Raw genomic sequence first — 22508 nt, 5'->3', positions numbered from 1 at the left:
GGTGGTGGTGGACCAGAGACAGAGTGGCCCCTTGGCTGCCCCACCTCTGCACCCATCCCACAGCTGTCACACTGGCAGACATGGCTATGCCAGCGTGTGGGTGAAAGCAAACCCTGTGCAGCTGTGGGCCACCGCATGTCACCCCAGTACCAGCCCTGTGCTCCCCCTTGAGGGCTCATTTGTTGGCTCTTTTGCTCCAGCTGGGTGTTTGGCCCCGTTGCATTCACATCAGACAAATCCAGCCCATCTGTGCTGGTGCAAAGGGGCAAATAGTTTCAGAAAACAACTGTCAGATAAAGATGTAACAAATGAAGACAAAATTGCTGCTAACAAGCCTCGTTGATGGTGACATTATTTGCAAATAGCATTTGGAGATTTTTTTTTTTTTTAAAGTGAAATAAAACAGCTTTTCTCTGAACGTGCCTGAACTAAAGCCCCACTCTTGCTCAGTCCTCACCTGATGTGGGTTTTCCCCTGTCCCCACACAAAGCTGTGGCTGTGCAGGTGCCTGGGCTGCCCCCACGAGGAGGGTGAGCCCAGTGGAAGAGGGACAGTGAGGGCTGTGCTGGTGTGCTGCTGTGGTGGCAGCCAGGGCTCACCCCACAGTGAGGGTAGGTCCCCAGCCCTTTGGCTTGAGCGTGTGTTGGAGCATGTGTGTGTGCTGAGCCTGGGACACGTCGCTGTGGTGCTGCGTCTTCTCATGGGTAGTCACGGCATTCCCTGCTGCCCTGTGACTTGCAATACCTATTTTATTATTTACACAAACTCATGTTCTTGCTGTCCTTGGGGAATTTCACCCAAGTAAGCGCTGAGCTGCTTCACCTCCCTGTGAATCCATAAACACAAACACCTTGGATGTAGTTTCTCTGCTACTGTGGTCTCTATTATTCGGTTTGGCAAGGTCCTTTTTAAAGAAGCTAATAAACCTGTCACGACAAGTCCATCAAATCTCAGCAGGATGCTTTTTTCACTTCTGAGGTTCCTTTCATAACAGAGCCTGCATGCTGGCACAATTCGTTAGGAGCATCCGGCCAGCTTTGTTCTTTAGTATTATTGTGCAATGCTTTTTTTTTTTTTTTTCATGGTACCTGAAGCTCATAAGACAACTATCGGTTTGCCTCCTGATGGGGGAGAAGGCATTTGTATTGTGTTTCATGTCTCGCGTCTCTGAAAAGGACTAGAAAACATAGGCACAGTAACTTGTGGGTTTTCTGTCCTAGAGAATTAGGATGTCTTTGCATTACTGAGCAGGCAAACATTGAGCAGCACTTGATCAATAAGAGGCATTGCCAGAGGTCTGGTGTAGTCTACAGCAGCCAGCGGTAAGTGTTGCTATAGGCTATGGAACTAGGAATATAAAATGTCGAATGGCAGTAATAATTCATGCATCCTGGGACATATAAAACCAACAGTATGTCAATAGCTGTGGCATGCTCTGCAGAAAATATGCAGGATTTAGATGTCGCAGGAGCCTGTGTTTTACTTGAAACCACACTTTCCTTGGTGAAATATAGACTTTCCCAATTTGTTAAAAGCATTTATTTTCAGATTAATGTCGCTGCTTTTCTATTAAGATTCTAAGAGATGTGCAGCTCAAAAGGGGTCCCGAGATCCAGAGATTCGTAAAGCAAAATACATGTATTTATTGAAGAAAAACACATAAAAGACTTGTAAAACAGGGTGCAATAGTATTTGAAATTCATGGACCATTTCGGCATTCATAAAAGCATATATGGGTCTCATGTTGGCTTCGCTGGGGATTGGGCTTTGCTGGCTGGGTTACCCAGGAGATATCTGTCATTCCCTTAAAGTGAAGCTCATTACAACCGCTTTGTATTTTACTTGGAAAGTGAAATATCTTGTGAAATAAGTGAGAACTTCTCCAGTATTCATCCTCCTAAAAATACTTCCGAATAATTAATATTGCTTGTCTCTTGTGAAAAGATACTGGAGAGGGTGAATTATTGCATCTGGGAGGCTACGGTAGGCATCAGAATAAAGACTGCATCTGTCTGATACTGGGTCTCCTCTGTGCCACTGCTGCTTGGGAATGTAGACGTGATGAGTGCTATTTTACCTGCTAAGGCTCCCACAAAAATTCTTCAGATGAAACTTTAATGAGAAAAGGGGGAAAAAAATGTTCAAGCAGACCCTTTCTAACGCTTTCAGCTGTGTGCTCTTGTGCACCCTAGCCGCGTGTTGCCAGGCCTCAATTTCTCTAAATCTGCCTGGAGGTAGAAAGGCAAAACAGAGAAGTTGCTTGTCACTCATGATTATATGAATATGGGCCTTAACATACAGGTAATACTTCTAAAAGAATTTAAAATATTAACCCAAAAAGAAAAAAAAAAAAGGCAAGAAAGGCATCACAAAGGAACCCACCATGCATTATTTAAATCTTCTCTCAAGCTGAGGGCTGAAACGCATCCGCATCGTCTGCTCTTCCAAGTGACAACCATCCCTCCGCTGGAGGGCTGGGGGTCCCAGCTCCCAGTTGTCTACTCTGCAATACATATTTTTTAAAGTGCAGATTCAAACAATAATTAAACATCTTATATATAATTTCTACGTTTTGAAGACCGCAAAGTGATTTAAGTGCAGTGGACTATATCTCTACAAATAGGCACTAATAGATATTTCAGCACATCCTGCTGAAGCAGATGTTAAATAAAAAATAAAAATAAAATTAAGCCTGCTAACTCTGTGAGACATATGAAAGGGATGTCTTTGTTCTGAGCAGAGCGAGTTGGCTTGTTCTGCTCCTTCGGCTTGGTTCGAGGAGGATGTGTTTTGCAGTCCTCCCATGATACTTGGCAAATTTAAAGCTGTCACTGTTGATCCTGCTTCTCTTTGTATTAAAAGAATGTCTGTGGTGTTTATATTATGGGGGAAAATGCTATTTCTACTGATTGTATTTTCATTGTCTCTTTTCTTACGACTGTACTGTTTGCCAGCAGCTGAGGGGCCACTTTGATGCTTGCTCTGATGCCACGGTTTATTGTGTAGCACAGTTGAGTCTAGGGTTTTCCTTTCTAATCAGAGCTGACGTACTGGGTAAAAAATAAAACTTTTATTTAATTATGGTTATCTCACAGAGTCTACGTTTGTTATAGCTGATAGGGTGCTGGAAACCAAAGTTTGTAAATACCTATGTATGTTCTGGTTTGTTTCTAATCCCAGCGATGTTTTGCCTGCTTCTGTTCCTCTCCCTGACCATGCACATGAGCAGGCTTGCAAACCTGTTTGTGGAGTGCAGATAGCAGGAATATGTGCATGCTACAGCCTCCACTTGTTCACTGTTCCTGCTTAAAGGGATTAGCATCCAGTGAAGGAAAACGAATGAACCTTGTTTCAGGAATTCACTCAGGGAAGGGAAGAGCCAAAATAAGCAGAGCCTTGGTGCTGGCGGCAGAGGCAGAAGCAGCTTATCTGGGTCCAGGTGTGTGGCGTGATGCCCGCCTCTGCCTTGCTGCCGCGAGAGGTGTACGGGTTCGCCCTGGGTGCTGGTGTGTGTGGTCTGGCCCTCTGGTACCCACAGAAGGATGCTTGCAGGTCCCCTTCCCCACCCCTCTGCTGAGCCCGTGCTGCATGTCCTTGTGGTGATGCCAGGCAGAATTTGAGCAATATCCACTTAAATGTAGCTCTTCCTTTTCTTCCTGTGTCTCACGGCTGTTTGCAAGCTGATGAGAAACCATTCTGTCTCCATTTTGCAGATGGAAAAGGAGGGACTTTGAGAGGCTGTGTGATTTGGCTGGGATGATGCAGCAAATCAATGGGAAAAAAAAAAAAAAGGGATCAGGCCACTCCATGCAATTTAGGGGTGCCTTTAACTGCCCCAGGGGCTTCCTAGGGGAAGGTATTCCAGTCCCCAAAGAGACAGCGTCCCTCACAGGAGTGTTCCTCCAATATTTCTGCCAGAGCATTGCTGCTAACAGCGGAGAAATGCAAAATGTATTATTCATCTCTCCTACTTATAAAATCGATACCTATGAAAATACAAATACAATTTAAATCAAAGGGCACTTGTTCAGTGCAGATCCTACTAATTGGGTATGATTTCCCAACAATTTCTTAAATTATTTATCCAAAAGATGGGTAGCAGGCACTTTATGTGCCCCAGAGTGAATATTATAAACCTCTTGTCATGATACAGCAAATGTGAAATGTACTGCAGTGCAATATGATTTGTAACCCTGATGAACTAATGCAATATCAATAGACATCAATCTCTGGAAAAAAATCTGTCTCGTTATAGCATCTAACGAGATATGTTGAAAGCCAATAACCTTGTGAAATGGACATGCCTTGGTGAAGGATACAGATTGTGCTGCTAGGAATCAATTAAGACTGTAATACCCACCTGTGATGGAAGTTACTAAGCCACCACCACCAAAAAAGAGGTTTACATCATGCACGAACATCCATCATGAAAGCAGCTCCTTCTTGGCTGGCCGCTGGCTCTCTGAGCAATTCCACTGTCGTATTTAGGCCTTTCTTCTCATGCTGGCTTTGCATATTCTAGTTCCAGAGTCAACATCTAAGCAGTATTTCTCCCATATCTGGTTAAGTACAATTTTTAAAAAATCAAAATGAAGAACAAATGGTTTTGAAGATTTTTGTGTACAAGCTAGGAGGGAGATCTCCTGTAAAATGAAGGGTCTATGCTTGCTAGTCAATAACGTAGACCAATGCTCCACAATTTTTAATCATAAGGACTTTTCTTATGCAGCTCCTTTGGGTATTTATTTTCACATATAAGCTTCCACTCATATAGTAGGTCTTAAAAATTCAATCTTGCAAGCCACCCAGCAACTGAAAATCCTTAATTGCATTACATAAATGTATCTACTCACCAAGTTGATGTCTGTCGATGATTGAAAAGAAGTCTGAAATATTAGGCATTACAATTCAGATCTTAAACCTCTCCTCAGCACCTTCCTCTACAGCCATTGTAGCGACCAGGCTGCTGGAAAAGGCAACAGGATCTTGAGCAAAAAGCTGGAGTCGTCCGAAGTGCCAGCACATTTCAGTGACTGCAGCAGCCTGTGATCTTACTGCACCTTTGGCAGTACTTAGAAGCAAGGCAAAGCCTTAACTTGGGGTTTCATGGCATCTTAAAGTACGAGTCAGAATTTTAATGGTATTTAAGCCTTCCTTATTAGTACAATAAGTGTATTTCAGCTAGTGTTCAGCAAATTCCTTCCTGGTGGTCTGTAAAAGGCGGTTCTGAAAGTCACAGAGCTGGAGACTGAATGTGGGGTACATGGCCAGCTCGGGAGTGGGTCGCTGTGCTTGATCTGATGGGAGGACTCGGAGCATCTGAGGAAGTGCTGCATTAAGGCAGTGCTACTGCTCTCCTTACCGTGGGCTGCTCAGGTGGTAGGACAATGTATGCAAAAGTGTTGCATGAATATGCTGGTTATGTAGGATTAGTTCACCGTTATTTAGCTCTTCTTGTATTATTACTGTTTTTAATTAATGGAGATTTGGAAAGTATTTGTCTGGCAGGTGAAAGAAAAAGGTTCAGTCCCAGAGTGTTTATGTTAGGAATTCTAGGTACGTCAAGTGAAGAGACAGTCCTATGATCACGTTTTGCGCTTTCTCATCCCGTTCTTATTTAAATTAGAACAAGCTATCGGGAAGGAACATCAAACATTGCTACTACTGTTTAGTGGTATTTTCATTTCCTTGTCCTGCCTAATTTATTTCAGACATGTTTAAAAAGTGTGTGTTTGTACATTAGTGACTGCAAAGGTTACCTAAATTAACACCACAGACTAATTCTGTTTTAAATGGAGGGAGGAGCACATCTGTTTCAAACAGCTTTGTAATATGCCTGTTGTGAGTTCAAATCACATATAGTAATGACCACTTAAGGGAGCTGCTACATGCACAACTGCTTATTTGCAATAGTTTTAACCAGTGCAGCTATAAAACAGCACTAACATTTTGGTGCATTGAAATAGGTTCCTCCTTTCCTCTCCCCTTGAAAATGCAGCCTATGCCACTGTTTAATGGGTACCAAAGACGAGTTTGTGTTCCTCCTCACGGCAGATGTGATATTTGCTGTAGAACTGTTTGGATATATCTTTTATATTTTGTATTCATCTCCCTTAGAAAGAGGCATGGAATGTTTTGTAGTTCTAAATAACGTTATTTTTCAGCCAGGGATTGTTACAATTATATAGCACTATAAATATAATTGAGATAACTCTCTAGATCATATCTCTGGATTGAATTTAGGGGTTAAAAGTGCTGCTGTTCATCACACCTGCTTAGGAAGGATATAGTTTGGAAATGATCACAAACATCATACCTCATGCAAGCCTAGATCAAACGGCTTACGTTAATAGAGAAATACGCCTTTTTCCATTGCTGTCCTTTCTACAGATAAGGATGTGTACAGCCTGCAGGTATCTACAGTGGGCAAACTGAAAGTAAACAAGTAGAAATGTGTTCAGCTGAGAAATTTCTAATGTAAACGATTTTGCCTTAAAATGTGGAAGGATCAAAGAACGCTTTGCAGAATAGATCCTCCCTCTCAGGGAGGAGGCAGAGGACTGCAGTGGTACTGTCTGGCCTCTCTTGTAGTAGCAGGGGCTCGCCATCTGTAACGCACCTCTCCTGTGGTACAGGAAAGCCCTGATACATTCATTTTTCAAAGGGAGAGCTGTGACATGGACAGAAATTAAGCAACCTGTCCATACACATAAGGGAATTCTTTAAAAGAAAAGGATTTGAAGAAGGCTGTGCGAGGCTGGGGCTAACACCCTAAACCATTAGCCAATCCTTGCAAAATTTATGTTGCCAAGTCTGTTGCCACTGAAATCTGAAAGCAAACATTAGCAGCCAAGAACATCATGCTAATTAATTGCCTCAGGAGGACACAATTTCCAAGATCTAATGAAAGATGGAATCCAGCTCCCATATGTCCCGCTTTATAGCCCAAGAAAATGTGCCTGTATTTTTTGTGGAAAGAGTGAGCAGTGTCCAACTACACGTCTCTCAGCTGAATAAAGCTAATCACCAGGCCCAGAGACAGAAGTGGCCGTTCATCAGCAACCGGACTGAAAAGCCAAACCAGGGCCTGTCACTGAAGAACCATTTCTATTTGCCATGTTAAAGGCAGCTTCGGATGGTGATAACCGAGCACCTCTCTGCTTTTGTGTCAGGACAACAGTACCCAATGCTGTGCGTGTAGCTACTCCTTGCCAGTTCATTTAAAATAACAATAAAAAGTAAGAGCTAACATGTCGTATTCTTGGTAAAATACCGGAAAGAAGACAGAGGTCTCCATATCAAACAAGTCAACAGTGTGTGCCAGCACTGCCTTGCTCGTTCTTGCTCGAACTGGAAATTGCTGTCAATGGGACGTTCGTACCAGAAGGACACGTGTAGCTGCCGGGGAACGGTAAGGGCTGCAGAAAGACGTGTCCTTATGGGAGCACGTCCATGTCTTGAATGTGGATATCCTGTCCTGGCGTGGCTCTCAGATTTGATGGCACATGGCGCATGGACTGTATTACTGCAGCAGTTCCGACCCGGATTCTCAGGGTTGTCAGGGAGCCTCACACGGGAGGCCCCATGCAAAGCGGGCAGTGACAGGACTGTGGAGCAGGATTTGCCAGACATCAGTGTGCACCCCAGGTCTTCTGAGCATCACTTCGTCCACCCAAACACTGCCAGTGTTTGTTAAATGGTCAGTTTTGGGAAACATCCTTTGTATGTGACACATGTGGAACTGATGATCTGAAAAGAGTATCTCAACACCACGTTTAGTGGAAATGGGCACAGTGAACGCAAGCACAAATTGCACAGCAAAGTTTTACCTTAAGTACTGAAGAAAATATATTTTATTCTGTCTACGTCGGGATTAAAGAGAAAAAAAAGTCAAGGTAAGTAATTGTAACACACCAGCCATTGTGCATTTCTTCAAGATCTCTCCGGTTTGTAGAGAATAATGATATTTCTGAACTTCAACAACTTCACACAGGAAGGCGCATCATTCTGACAGGCCTCAGTAAAATATTTAAAATCATAAGGGTGGCCATTGTACAGCATGTGGGATAAAGTTAGACACAGGGTAGTTTTCTGAAATTGGGCTTTGATTTCACACTAGATTTTAGGTGACACAAAACTCCAAAGGCGTTCCTGGTACTACTCCCTAAGGGATGAGATCAGCACTTATGAGTGCGTGTTTTGATGACACAGCTCAGAAAATGAAAGTGGTTTTTATTATGGAAGGATCGAGGTGATAAGAAGCATGTAATACATGAACAACTCTCAGTCAGGCAAGCCAAGAAAGGTCATAATCCATTATATTAATGTTATAAATGTTATCATAAATTCATAGCAGGATGGTAAACTGGTATTCTTGCACTTCTTGTTGTTGTTTTAAAGTGCTGCTGTTCTTAAACTTCACTCTGTCCTTGTAAGACAAGTTTAATTTTTCTCTCAGAATAAAGGACCTTAAAGATTTTCAACACAACGTAAGTAATATTTACATGGAGGTTAGAAAAGCTGTTGCATTTTTATTATTATTATTTACTTTTAAAGTAACTGGCTGAAGTGTGTCAGCAGAATCCAAGATGCCGTGCATGGATGAGGGAGGGGAAACCAGCAATGAGATAACTCCAGGCTGTTTGGATGCTGTGCTCCATTACTTTATTTGAACCTTAGCCCCTTACTTTATAGGGCATCCATAAGGCAAGCAAGATTTATCACACTTTCAAAAGGTGTCCTGATGACAGTGACATTATGGGCCTTGCTCTCTAGAGCCAGCTGCTGTCTCACAGCTCCTAAATTTTCACTGCTGTCCACCAAAAAATCTGCGCTGTGACTGTTAATCAGCCCAGATCCTCATTTGGTGTGGATCCTTAGATCCTCCAGGATATCCAATGATTTCTAGAGCCTAAGGGAGATAGAGGTTTAGCCGGAGCAGCACGCGCAGTGCAGCAGCAGCAACCACCTTCCCTTTTGGGGGTGGGTGCAGCCAAGGGGCCCTGGTATGCGGGAGAGTGCCTTTGCTGGAGAATTTACCTGGGGACCTTCCTGGGGCCTTTCAGATGTCCACAGGGATCCGAGCAATGCCCTTGAGAGGAGGCAGCCCAGTGGCTGTCTGCAGCACATAGCTCCGGGAATTACCCCAGACCTTCTCTCCAGGGGCTGTGACAGCACAGTGCATCTGAGGAGGCTTTCTTCTCACCAGCACCACTGCCCGGGGGGCTGCATCCACTGCTGACCAGTTAAGGGCCAGGAGTAGATCGTTGCCACCTCACATAAATCTGTTCCCACCACAGGCTCCCAAGAGAGGGTGAGGGGTGACCTCTGAGCCCCTCCAAAACCAAAGCCTCATGTCCACGCTCGCTAACTTTACCAGTTCTACAAGGGAATCACATCCTGCTGGAGCATGGACACATCGGAGGAGAAGCTAGCACCGGACAGCTTGGTTTCTGGCACCTGGGGGAGCAGTATCACGAACTCCAGAAATGAAAGAGAAATTGAAGGTGAGTTACCACGTCTTGTGTCCAAGGGGAACAGCAGGGTGAGTGCTTCTGGAAAGTGCTGTGCTGTATCTACTGAGCGCATCAGACCAAAGCCGTGGTTTTATGTCGGACTTAAAATTCAGCATTTCCAGCAGACTCATGCTGATGCACGGGTGCGATAACATTGACGCAGGCAGGAGACAGCCACCAGTGAGTCACCACCCGGCTTCCTCCAGACCTGGGTGCCTGCGGTAGGCATCCCTTGGCTCTGCTGCTCTGGCCTGTAAACATCCCTGATCTAGTCTAGCTTGTACAATCTACAGACAAACCGTGTTTGTGCTGTGCAGGCAACTGTTCAAAGTGAAACCAATATGGGCAAACATGAGCTGTCTAAGATACTGCAAAGCGTTACTTCAAGTGTGAGCATAATGCCTGGAACCACAGGCAGGAAAATACATTTACAGACTATCAAATTATCTTGGGATAATAGTGTAATGCTTTTCACTGCTGTACTGTGTGTTCTGAAAGCCAAGCAAATAATACTACAGCTGGAAGAGGACCAGAATTTCAAAGAGGGGAGGTTTTATAAGCAGAGTGCTTCCAAAAGAGCGACTGTTTCTTTGTGTGTTATTTTTGGGCTATGTTAAAAACAAATATGGTTATTTTTATGACTCGGAACTGCACAGAGTAACACCCTATGATAAACAAAACCTTTAGACAGTTTGTCTACTTTATAACATAACCTGCGAAGTGCTTCCTTGCTCTTGTGAAGTTACTTCTCTTTGCAACAATATTCTTTTGATCAAATGTGTTTTCAGAACTGGCACGAACAAATCAAGTAGCTAAACAACTATAGCAGTTTGCACACAGAAGTGGTTTGAATATAAATTTTTTCAAGCACGTTATTTGAGAAAACAGTTCCCTTTGAAATTTTGGGCTAAAGATATATTCTGTAGTGCTGTTTATGATCCCTCTAGAAGCGTATGACGCCCAAAGTGCTTTTAGGATGCTCCAAGGTATATCAAAGAGCATTAACTTCAGCACAGCTGGGAATGTCCCCAGATTCACTTATGAACGCATATTTCTTGTATACTGTATGTTAACTACAGTTAACATAGACTTGGTCACTGAGAGTAATCCTCAGAGTAAGCCTATTAGGTGAGATTTAGCATCTACATGTTTCTGCTCACATCTGCTGGCCTGACATATGTAATCTGCCTGGATGTCACAGTTTACATCCCATTTTCATTGGAGGATAATGAAACTTGATCGGTGTCTTCATCTCCTTCTCTGGCTCTCTAAGAAATATTTCTGCGTGTCAGCTCCTCCTTACCAGCACTCTTTGGCATGGCCAGGTCCTTCATTACAGTGGAGTACATGCAAAGCTTGCAAGCAATCAAACAATTGATCATTGGTTGTGCAAAAAGGGTGCCAGCAGTCTTACTTCAAAGACAGTAAGAAAGTAAAAGTGGTATCATAGTTTCCTAAACTGCATTTTCTGTACTTATTCTCTCATGAAGATCTGACATATTACTATTTTGACAGCAGCAGCTTTCTGAAGACTTATGTTTCCTTTTAATTCTTACAAAACTTAACTGCAGCCACTTCAGTAATTTTAGAACAGCTTAGTCCGAGAGGTAAATTAAAATTAGGGAAAATTAGACCGTTTCTAATGAGGTGGTTATTACACTGAATAATGATGATTATTGGTTCTGCTTAATAAAACCGTCAGCTAGTGCAAAATATATATTAAGTTAAATTACATTACATTACATTTCGATCAACTCAGAAATTCAGTGCCTTGCTTTCCCACAAACCACGGGCATAACAAAATGTTAGACGGTGCTTCCTTTTCCAAGTAGTTTGAAACGTGAGGCTTTCAAATGCATCCCTGATTTAAGGCCCATTAGATGCAATGCGGTGAGGATTCATGCTGACTGCAGTGCCGTGTGGGCCAGGACTTCACCAAAGCAAGTAGTGTGCTCTTCTGCTGTCTGTGCTAAATATCTGCATAGTACTGTTGTGGCGGATATTTCACAGTGTTCTTAGCCTGATGAAGAAAAATCTTTTTGTCACATGCTTCCAGCCCCTTTCCTCACCAACCTCATTGCTTGCCAGTTCCCCTGCTCTTCCCTTTTTTCCCATTTACCTGGCAATTCTGAAGTGGACTTCAGGAGGTGAACTATACTTTTTGTTCCCAGGTGAAAGCAATGGGAAAGATTATGTATTAGCTAAAAATGCAATTCTGCTGTACGGAACTGGATGTTGGAGCCCCAGGCACTGGGAGGTGAAGCAGCTCGGAGACGTGGCTGGCCAGGGAATCTGAATGATCGGTACTTCTGTACTTAAGAGCAGGAGATGGTATCAGGGTGCCATCAGCAAGGACTACTGTGCTGTGAGGTGAGCGGTGTCCCTTTGGGATGGTGACTGCCTGCCTCTGCATCATCAGACTGGCAGCAGTAAACCTCCTAAGGGAAAGAGAACGGCAGGGGAAGCCCAGAGACTGTGCCTGCTACCATGCCTCTGCTGCGCAGGGAGTCATCTAGAGGGACAGATTCATGTGGAATGCTTTGATGTAAACTAAGCCACGTTTTTCTTACAGAAAAGGTGTTTGCTATATCTACAGTTGCAGTATAATTTATAGATTTTTAGAGATTAAACAAGCGGTAATGACTGCATGACTGGATACACACCTATGCCAATTGACTGTGAGCTGGGGCATGGAGGCGAGCAAGTCTTTACTTGGAGCACCATGAAAGCTGGAGAAGCACAGATTTTCCAATATAATTTTATTTCTTTGAGAGTGCAATTGCTCTTACAAACAGCAATGTGTTATCTCAAATGAGGATGATAACATGGTTAATAAGTCGCAGCACATGTGGTTATAAGGTTTTTATCATGCTTTGAAACATTTAGTAATCAACAAGATTCCTCCTTTTATGAAGCCCATTTTGTAGAGTTCCATAAACAAGGTTCAACAGTCACAATTTCATTAGCATTATATTGTTGCCATGGTAATGTGGTACCAATCCAATTGATGGGCTTTTCATCCTGGGCTTATTATAGAATTGCTGTTCTTGTCAAAGATACATCTATATGGAAACAGCAAACAGACTTTATAATCTGAATGTTAGCACAAAATTGCATCATATGCTAATTTGGATAGCAACATATCATGTTTTTGGCATCAGACCCAGAAATCATCACAGACAAGACAGAAGTTACTAAACATCATACATGGCAAAGTCTCATTCCAAAATTGGGAAAATTATTTTCATTGTTTGCTGCAGTATCTGAATTTGTTATCGCAAAAGTGCTGGCTCTGCTGTGAGCATTCTGGGCAGTGCTGCTGGGGGGACAAAGTGTTGCAGGTGGTAATATCAAAGGAAAAAAAGCAGCAACAAATGCCGAAGAACAAAACGTGAGCTGAAGAGATGCTGGTCCTTCTCCTGGTCACGTGTTCTGCAGCATGCTTTGGGGGGAATCGCTGCCAAATTCAATGCCTTGGTTTCCTTGTCTGTAAAATGGGGAAAATGACCCCTCTCCCTCTGTGCGGAGCACCTGGTGTATACCCAGTGACAAGTGATATTCTGTACCGCTAAACATTGTTATTAAGTGAAGCAGCAACATTTTTAACAGCTCCAGGAAAATACACTGCAGAGATCTACAATTTGAGAAATGTCACTGGAGAATCTGGACTCACCCAGTGAAAGTCGGAAGAGTTGGCAGCGCGAGCGTGCGACAGAACATATGCACTTATGGAGGAGAGGAGAGATATTCACCTCATTAAAAATCATGACAGTTTGTAGTTTTTTTTTTTTTTTTTTTTTTTTAAATTTAAATAAAGAATATTGTAGGCCACAGGGGAAGTTGCTGCAGCAATCTGAGCAAGAAGAGCAACAATATAATATAAGGCAACAGCAGGGTGGCTTGTTTATTGTATATGGAAACATTTTCTTGTATTTTTTTCACTGTTTTGTTGATGATTGTTTCCTATTTAGGTAGGAAATACCTTTTTCCATCCTGACTCACAACGTTCAGTCTATCATTTCTTAGTTTAATCATGTTGCGTCCTTTACGGCAGCAAGGGTAAATTATAGACAAGATAGTATTCAGTATAATCAAAGATGTGTTCCACTTTATATAAGTTCTGTCTGATTTACAAAGGCAGTATCTTCTCCAGCTGAGCAAGGAAAGAGAGACCTTCACTTGCAGATAAAAAAACACCTCAGAGGAGAGGCTTCTCCTCCATTAGCATCCTCTTGTTCATACAAAAAAAATAACCATTGTTACTGCTATTATCTATTTGCTTCTACAATGATATACTCGGAGGACCCAGCTGAGACTGGGACCTACTTGTGCCAAGCACAGCAAAAACACGCGGAGCCTTTATACAGTTTATAAGCTGAAGAGCCAGAAGAATGGCGAGAGGAGTAAGTAACTGGCTCAGGGCTGGAGGAGGCGGCAGTGGCAGAAGCAGAGCAAGTCCCCAGCCTGGATCCCTTCGGCTGGGACGCCTGTCTGACAGGGGGATGGAAATACTCTGCCAAAGTCTGAGGATTCAGGCTCTAACTCGTACACCCAGCCACGTTCTATCCCCTAATTTCAACAGCTGCATCTGTGCTGCTGAGCGGGGGCAGCCTGAGGCAAGGCTTGCAGTCAGACGTGCAGCCCACCTGTATTACCTATTAAAACACCTTCAGGCTGGCTCCAGGGCAACCCTGTTAATCCTCCCAGGGACAAAGGCTCAGGAATACCCTATGTTTTCAAGCATGTTCAAGGGCACCAGGGTCATGGTACCTGCCAGAAGAATATTAATGGGTTCCAACACCACAGCCGAGGCAAGAGGGCTCAGGCTTTCTTCCTGTGCGGTAGTGACTTTCAAATCCAAGCCTGAACAGATGGAGGGCGGGGAGGGAGGAGGTTTTGGTCACAATGCCAGAAAAAAGTCAGTTTGCACACGAATGTGAAGGCTTTGATAAGGAACATACATGACGTCATAGATGAGAAAAGTATTGGCTTAGAGTTTTTCTTGCCTTTTCCCTCTCCCTTAAAAATACTTGCCATGTAAAATGGTTAAACTCTGGGGGAGGAAGCATTCGTCTTCTGATCAGTAAATAATTCCGTTTGGTGCCTGCTGACTTTACTGCTGTTGCAACCTTTTAAAATGCTTCCACAAAATCTCATTAGATTATAGCCTTATAGCCTTTTTTTTGTTGTTGTTGTTGTTGTTGTTTTTTTGTTGTTGTTGTTTTTTGTTGTTGTCATTATTTATTAAGGAGTCTCAGAAGAGTTTATAGTTATCCCAACTTAACTTTTTAATAGAAACCTTAAATGATATGATATCGTGGACTTGATCTCATGTACATATTGGTAAGAATTCTGACTTGTAGAAAAATTTGGTAGCCGTGGGTCTGTTGTCATCATATTAAGGAATACCAAGCTGGCAGCTTTACAATAGCAATATGACAGTAAGCCTCTATTTTGAATGGTGGTTTCGCACAGTGCCTGTGGTATTTGTGAAGACGAGGCTTTAGCACCCAGAAGCGATGCCCATTTTGATGGGAGCACGGGGTGACGGGGCCCGGGCAGGGCCGGGGGACGCGGTGCTGCCCGGGGAGCAGGGGGGCAGTGGCAGCAGAGCCAAGGCCAGAGCCACGGGTGGGCAAGGTCGGGCAGAGCGGCTCCCCTGGGGGGATTTAGGCACCTGTTCGTAAAAACAGGCCCTGCAGGGGTGGTCGCAGCTGGTGGAGGTTTCAACCCGTCTCGATGTTGCAGCCTCACAGCTGGCGTCTCCCGGACAGGCCCTTGCCATGCGTGGCCACCGTGGAAGCAGCAGAGCTGCGCTCTGAGGGACCGCCTGAAGCCGGCAGCTTCGGGGGCACCGCTGCAAGGTAGGGCTGCGTGAAACCCCGGGGATCCCCCGGCCGTGCAGCCGTGCTGCCCGCGCCAGGAGCTCCCAGGTCCCACAGCAGAGCCCCGTGTGTCTGCTGCTCGGTGACCTTCCTGAGGGTGAGGGCTGCCAGAGCGCCACCAGATGCGCAGACCGCCGGCTTACTGGTCTCAGCTGGGGCTGTTGTTGAGGTCTTCGTAGAGGACGGGCAAGGAATAGTTCTGTTCGTGCCACAGCTTGTTTTCTCATTACTTCTTCCCACCTCCTTTTTACATTGCATGCATTTTTTTTTCTTTCTACATAAGCTAATGGGAAGAAATAATGTGCCCTGCTCTAGTAATTTAATTGAAGTAATTTGTTTTAATTCTTATTGGGAGTGTTGGAAAGTGAAAGCTATTGATACATGCTTCACTTCTGAAGCACTAGAAAAAAATACCAGAACAATTCCCTGCTGCTGGTGGTTTAGGTGTTCCAAGGGGGAGGAACGAGCCCAAAGGGCTGGGCACACACGGAGGATGGGAGCTGTGGGTGGTGTGTGTGACAGCAAAGCTGCTTTTGATCCATTCCTGTGATTTTCCAGGTGAGCCTCAGATGTGCCCATGGTTGGCACTGACTGACTTCGGCCCAGCCACAGCAGACAGAGCGACATCCCACGTCCCCTGGGACCCCGACCCAGCTCCATGTCCAGCAGAGATGCCCGCGGTGCTGGTGCTGGCTTCACCTTCTCGCTGCTGCCGGCCTGCCACCTCCTGCTGGGCGGCAGCCCCGTCCCCATGCTCCGTGCCGCCAGGCTGCCTGACATTTCCAGCCATCACAACGTGCAGCGAAAATGCAATGAGAAACTGCTAGCGTGGCATGAGCGGGCTGAGCTCGGTAGAAGTGCAATTAAATAAAAAGTCGTGCTGTAATACTGGGAGGCTGATTGGAACCACAAGATACCAGTGTCGTAACCTGCGTCTTTTATGTTGGTAGATGCAAATTTTAGCCATTAGCATCTAGCTTTTGAACAGATAACAACCAGAAGAAATGGACCTAGGGATCTCCAGTTGTGAATAACAGATACATTTTTGCCAGTAAATTGTGGACCTGTGTCCAAACTGCCAGAAGGGAACAATTGTTGAGATATGGAAGAATACGATCAGGCATTTAATATGTGTCAGCTTCTAACTATGTGTAACTTAAAGACAATTGCTGATTACTCACAATACATTTAAAACAGTATGTCAAGAGAGCTCTGACACCAGAGAACCCTTGCATGGCTCTGTTGCCAACTCCAAATTCAGGCAAGTAAATAAATAGCAATCACAAGACTCAACTGATGTATCTGTGCGAACAGTAACAAAACCCATGGCAGGTATCACAGTATCTAGGTGTGGGTAAAATGCTATGAGAAAAGAATGAGAAATAAGTCAAAAATACAGTAATGTAAACTGTACCTGTTATTAACGTCTATAAAATCTTAACAGCTAGGACTTTAGAATGTGGAATTTAGACAAATGTAAAGAGAGCAACACATTAAGTGTGTTTTTCTCCAGAGCAAAATGAAATCGGCATACAGAGCAAATTATAATACTTAATACTTCTAGGGCAAATTCCAGTTGGGGATCATGAAGTAATTTGAAAATATTAATGAATTAGGCTCACAGCTAGCTTTCAGGTAGATAATAATGATAATTATTACTACAAACAAATATTATCATTCTTGCTCTGAAATGAAAATTGAGGCACAGAGATTTTATGTATTTGTACAAAGTGTTTTACTACTGTAACCATCCTTCTCTAGAATTATTGTATGTGAAGTGTATCCTTTTCCAAATACTGTATGCGATATTCAGTTTTTGAGCTCTAAAAGCCAAGCAGCTGAGCTTCCTTAGGATACAGTGTCTGTGAACATCTCCATTTGCATTTGAATTCTCAAGCAGCAACAATCCTGCTTTAGAAAAAAGGAATCATGAAAATCAGAGCAAAATCTGTCAAGGACCCATCTGTGAGTGGGTATCAGAATATCGCTAAGATGCTTTGAGGAACAAAGTTCACTCCAAGTCTAACACATAGTACTTTTTGTCTACAGAATTAATTCAAGATGGGTGAAATGAGGGCAAATAACATGAAAAACTGTTCCTCTACTGACAAATGCAGGAAATCAGTATCTCTCCTGCAAGGGTGATCTTGTATTTGGTCCATGCACACCTGCTTAAATACTACAGGGTTTGCATGGCAAAATACTCAGCGTGCTCATGTCTCCTTTTGATGGGCATGCATACCTACTGCTTCCTGAGGTGTGCTGGGGAGCGAGGGCTCTCTGGCCCTGGCAGGATGAGGACTTGGGTTATGGATGCTTGTAGCAAAAAGCAAGCTTTCATAGCCTGCTACCTGAAGCAGTGCAGAAACAAAAGGATAGACTCCATCCTGGTGTTGAAAATACCGCTAAAACCACATCTATTTCCTCCTGAACTGGAATGCATAAAAGTTAGGAACACCAGGAACACCTATTGGTAGGCTATTTGTATCTCCTCTTCAGCATATAAATTCCTGAGAGCCTTCATCTTAGCTCTTTGCTCTCACACATGCATATTTGGAATTAACTACAAGAAATAGAAGACTGGCATTAACATTATTCTATTGCACGATATTATTTTTCCTTCAATTTTTTAATTGTTAGAGTATGCAAATGTTCAGTTAACTGGTCCTCATGTTTTCTCTTTATTGAATTGCTTTCACTATGGCAAATAAATATTCATAAAGAAATGTGGAAAATAAATAATTTCCAATAGTTCAAAGCCATTTTCATTCTAGACTGCATATATATTCAGCTGTGACTTGCTTTTAATATTTCATTCAAAAGATAGACTTGTAGAAGGACAATAACGATAATGTGTCAAGTAGTAATTAAAACAGGGGTTAATGATTAAAAACATTTTGATCTACATTGTGCTCTGTCAAACTCTTAATTTCCTGTGTTTGCTAAGATGACTTTCCACTTGCTTTATATAGAAAGTCAAAATAAACTTATTTTGGAATACACTACACAGAAGAAAAGATTTCAACCCCGAGCTTCTTGGGTCCAGAGCCCTTTCCAGCTGTGGACTTTGGGTATATTTTCTCTACCACATTAGCAAGCCAAACTTGGGCAGGCACTGTTCCTCCCACTCATGTTGTGACTTCTCTGGGAAACAGGCCCACACACATGGCACAAGGCAACCAGGGGCCAGCCCAATGTGTATAGGCAGAGGTAACCTGTCTCACTGTTTAGATTTATGCCAGAAGCTGCAAAAAAAATGCAAGTTACAGATATGTGTAGTTTATACATTTTGGGGGTCTTGGTTCAAATCCAAGTATCAGAGATAATTCCTTGTCTCATTGTGAGTTTTGGCCACCTAAATATACCCACATATTTGGCCCAAACTCATTGTCTGTCCTGATTTGTTGCTGATTTTAGGCCATGATTCAACAGAGCACTTAAAGAACTAGACTTAAAGAAATTGATTTAAGAAAGCATTCTTCTTTGTGTTTAATCTTGGGCAAACATTCAACTTTGAAATCGATGGGACATGATCAGCCCTGACCTTGGGTCTAAGTGTTTGCTGAATCAGTGCATTGACAGAAACATACTGGAAAAGATAATATCCATGTCTAATCAGAATTATAGTCTCTACTTTCATGGGAAATTACCCATAGATAACACATTATTCTGCTCAAGAAATCCATTTTATAGCAGTTATTAGAAAACCTTAACTCACGTGTTCTGTTTATGCCAGAGATACCAGAAGAACAGTGCCTTTCCTTGACAATGTGTCTGAACCATAAGTGAAATAATAAAATACAGGGAACGTGGTAGCTCAAGGGACCATTCACAGTTATTTACTAAGACTTTCCCAATTGCCGGCTGCATGCTCTCTTTTGGGAGACAAGCGGATGGAAGGTGAAACAAAGCGGTTCTGAAATCCCACAGACTCGAAGACAATTGCATATGAAATACCATATTATGCAGTATCATGCAAATGAAACTCCCTCCTAAGAACCGTGTTCATAACGGATGGCTGCCTGGTCTACATATGGGATTTTGAATGATCACACGTTTTTATTACACTGTGAGAACGAGAAGCATAAAATGTACGTTTCTGATATTGTAGTATACAGGCTATGCAAATGCAACTATGTCTGAATCTATGAGGTTACAAAAAGCAGTAGGTAAAATAATTGATGTTATGTTTCATTAAGATTTTTCTTCATGAAAAATCTTCTTAAAGATTTTTCACACAATTCATATTTATTGTAATAAGAATATGGCAAACAGGGGCTTTTAGGTGTGGTTTATAGAGTTGAAATGCAGACATAGGAGGGGAAATAGATTATGATGGATTCCATCATGTCATCTAATTTAATAAACAATGAGCACAAAGATCATGAGGAGATGCAGGAACAGCCAGCGGGTTCTGTCTGTACAACCACGGAGGGGTACTGTCATCCACATTATTCCACCGCTTTACGGGGACAGAGCTTAAGAGTAATACATGAGGAACAGCTGTACAGTGGTGACCAGACTCAGTGGCGGAGACTCTCACAGTTACCTGTATTTACCCTGATGCTACCTACTCTTACTTTAATGGTGATGAGTCAGGAATACGCAGCTGCAGTACTGTGTGCTTATTGCATGCAAGCTCTCTGTACTGCCTGCGAGCCACTGAGCCAAGGTCCCATAGACCAAAGGGCAGAATGTAGAGGGAAAGCACAGAGGGACAGGACCTGTCTCCTCCTCCTGTATAATTCTCAAATTACCAAAAATAAAAAAGGTTGGAGCTCCTGCCCCTTGTCCGTCATATCACCTACTCTACCTCAGGAGAAGGTGAAGTTAGAGCAACTCTGTGTTCTGAAGCAGATGCTGCTTCTGATAGGCTTCCCCATATGGTGATGAACTGGAAATAATTCACTTAACGTTAGATCACCTGTTCTCAATGAAATCAGTTAGTGCCTAGCAGGAGCACAAAGCTTATAGTGCTCAAGGTGAGGAGCAATAAGTCTTTGCTGGCCTAAAAGCCTGTTCCAAGATGAAGGGTCGCTAGAAAGAGTAATAAAGCCACACCATGATGCTGGGGTCCTCTTCAGCAGTTCTTTAGTTTCTGATGGAATCTTACTGACTTGGAGTACTGGTTTAGAGGTGAGCTTTAGTGTTGATTTAAGGGTCTGGGGTTTCAGTTCTTCAGCTTTCCTGATATCTTTGATTATAGTGTTGTAATGGTATTTCTATGGTACCTATAGCTTAAAGGTCACAGGAAAAAAAGACAGTACATCCCCCTTCAATTTGGTAGTATTTACTGTTATGGTTTTTGAAGAATGAGAAGAAAGTGACCTGCTCTGCTCTGTACCAACCACTATCCCTGTATGAAAGTGCATATTTGTCACTCTTGTTCTCATTTTTAACCCATGGAGATCACTATTTGCATCTGAAAGCCCCTTTTAGTCTGCCTTTTGGCTTTATTTTCTTGTTCTGCTTTCTAATGTTGGGCAAAATTCTTAATAAGTATTGAGTTGCAAGCAATTTTGGCACAGACAGGCTGACCTTTAACTGAAGTGCTGGCTGCTTAACTTTACATCCTAATCACCTCAGCTTTCTTCATTACCCTTCTTTTATTAGAAGGTGTTGACTGTTTTCTAACATGTAATATGGAGAAAGATGCTTAGCTATCCTGATCAGAAGGCAGGCAGGCATACAGATGCTCAGAGTTTGTTTTTAACAACAGTTTAGCACATACTCTTGTAGCTCCCCATGGAGCAAAAAGAAATTGTTCATCGCGATGTGTTACATCAGGTTAACTTCACACCCTGCTGTAGCACTTAAGTTAATGTGAGGTGAAATGCAACACAGAGTAACTTGATATGGAAAAAAATACTCCTTAATACTCATCTACAGAGGTGGGGAAAGGAAAAATATTTTTCTCCTGTTAGCATATTTCCTCCTTTCTCTAATTACGTGGAAACTGTGAAGCTACCTAAGATAAATTGAGCGGAAGGATCCTTGGTCTGTCCTGCATTGCAGTTTAATTTCATTACATCCAAAACATGTTTATCAGAGGGATGTTTGGTTGTGACATTTTTTTATTTTTTTATCTTTATTTTTTTCCTCCAGTGGTCTGGCCCTTCCCCAAGCAGGAGGATAATTCCAAGTTATAACAGATGCAGACCATCCCCTAAGACTCAGGATCAATCAGACAGAAGGTGACTGTTCTTAACATCTTAAGGTTTACTTTGGTTGAAAAGTCTGCTTTGTGTTCTGCAGACTGATTAATTACTAAAATAAATGTTACAAAAGCAGCTGTAGTATGCTTGAAAAATAATGAAACTGGATTGCGTTTATACTCAAATGTAAACAATTTGAGTTTGCTGATGCCATGACAGTTGAAAGAGAGGAAGCTCTACATGGTAAAAAGGGCAAGTGAGAAGAGAGGATGAAGAACGGGAGGTAGAACGAAGACAAAGGGAAGAGATAACAGAACAGGGGACAAGACTGTTAAAGGCAGAAGCTTATGCCAAAGAAATGTGCAACCTTGAGGGGGTAAGCCTGTGATATGGCACAAGAGGTCTTACTAACTTTCAGAGATAGTAAAAACACAATTGTAAAAGGAAAAGGAGGTGTGACAGCTGGTAGCCAAAACTTAGAAGGAAAGTTAAAGGAAAAACATAAGGCTTGCTCTGGTTATGTATATATCCACCCACATCCCTTTCTTTTCAAGATATCCTATGGCTGTGATATCTGTATTGTAGAAATTTCAGGTGCTCAGTCACTTAAATAAGATTCATGTTGTTACAATATTAATATTTGGCCCATATAGCCAATAAAGTTCACATTTTGAGTACTTTTCACTTTTTATGCTTGATATCGCTGTCATCTTCTGTGGAAGAAATTCAAATCCTTGAAGTTCAGATATAATAAATTTCAGATAAAAGTTGGGCTAGAAGAAATTACACATGCTGTTTTAACATAATGAAAACCAGGAAACAGTCTGAATTGATCCTGTCTTCAGTGAAATTATCTGTACTAGAATGGGTCCAAAGTCTTCTCATGGCTTTGTCTGCAAATGTTTAAAGGTCTCTTGAAAAACTGATAGAAACTTAGCTTTTGTTGTGGGCTC

The sequence above is a fragment of the Oxyura jamaicensis genome, chromosome 8 (assembly GCF_011077185.1).
Source record: "Oxyura jamaicensis isolate SHBP4307 breed ruddy duck chromosome 8, BPBGC_Ojam_1.0, whole genome shotgun sequence".
NCBI classification, from domain to species: Eukaryota; Metazoa; Chordata; class Aves; order Anseriformes; family Anatidae; genus Oxyura; species Oxyura jamaicensis.
The sequence above is the reverse complement of the archived record's forward strand: the minus strand, read 5'-3'. Positions refer to the sequence as shown.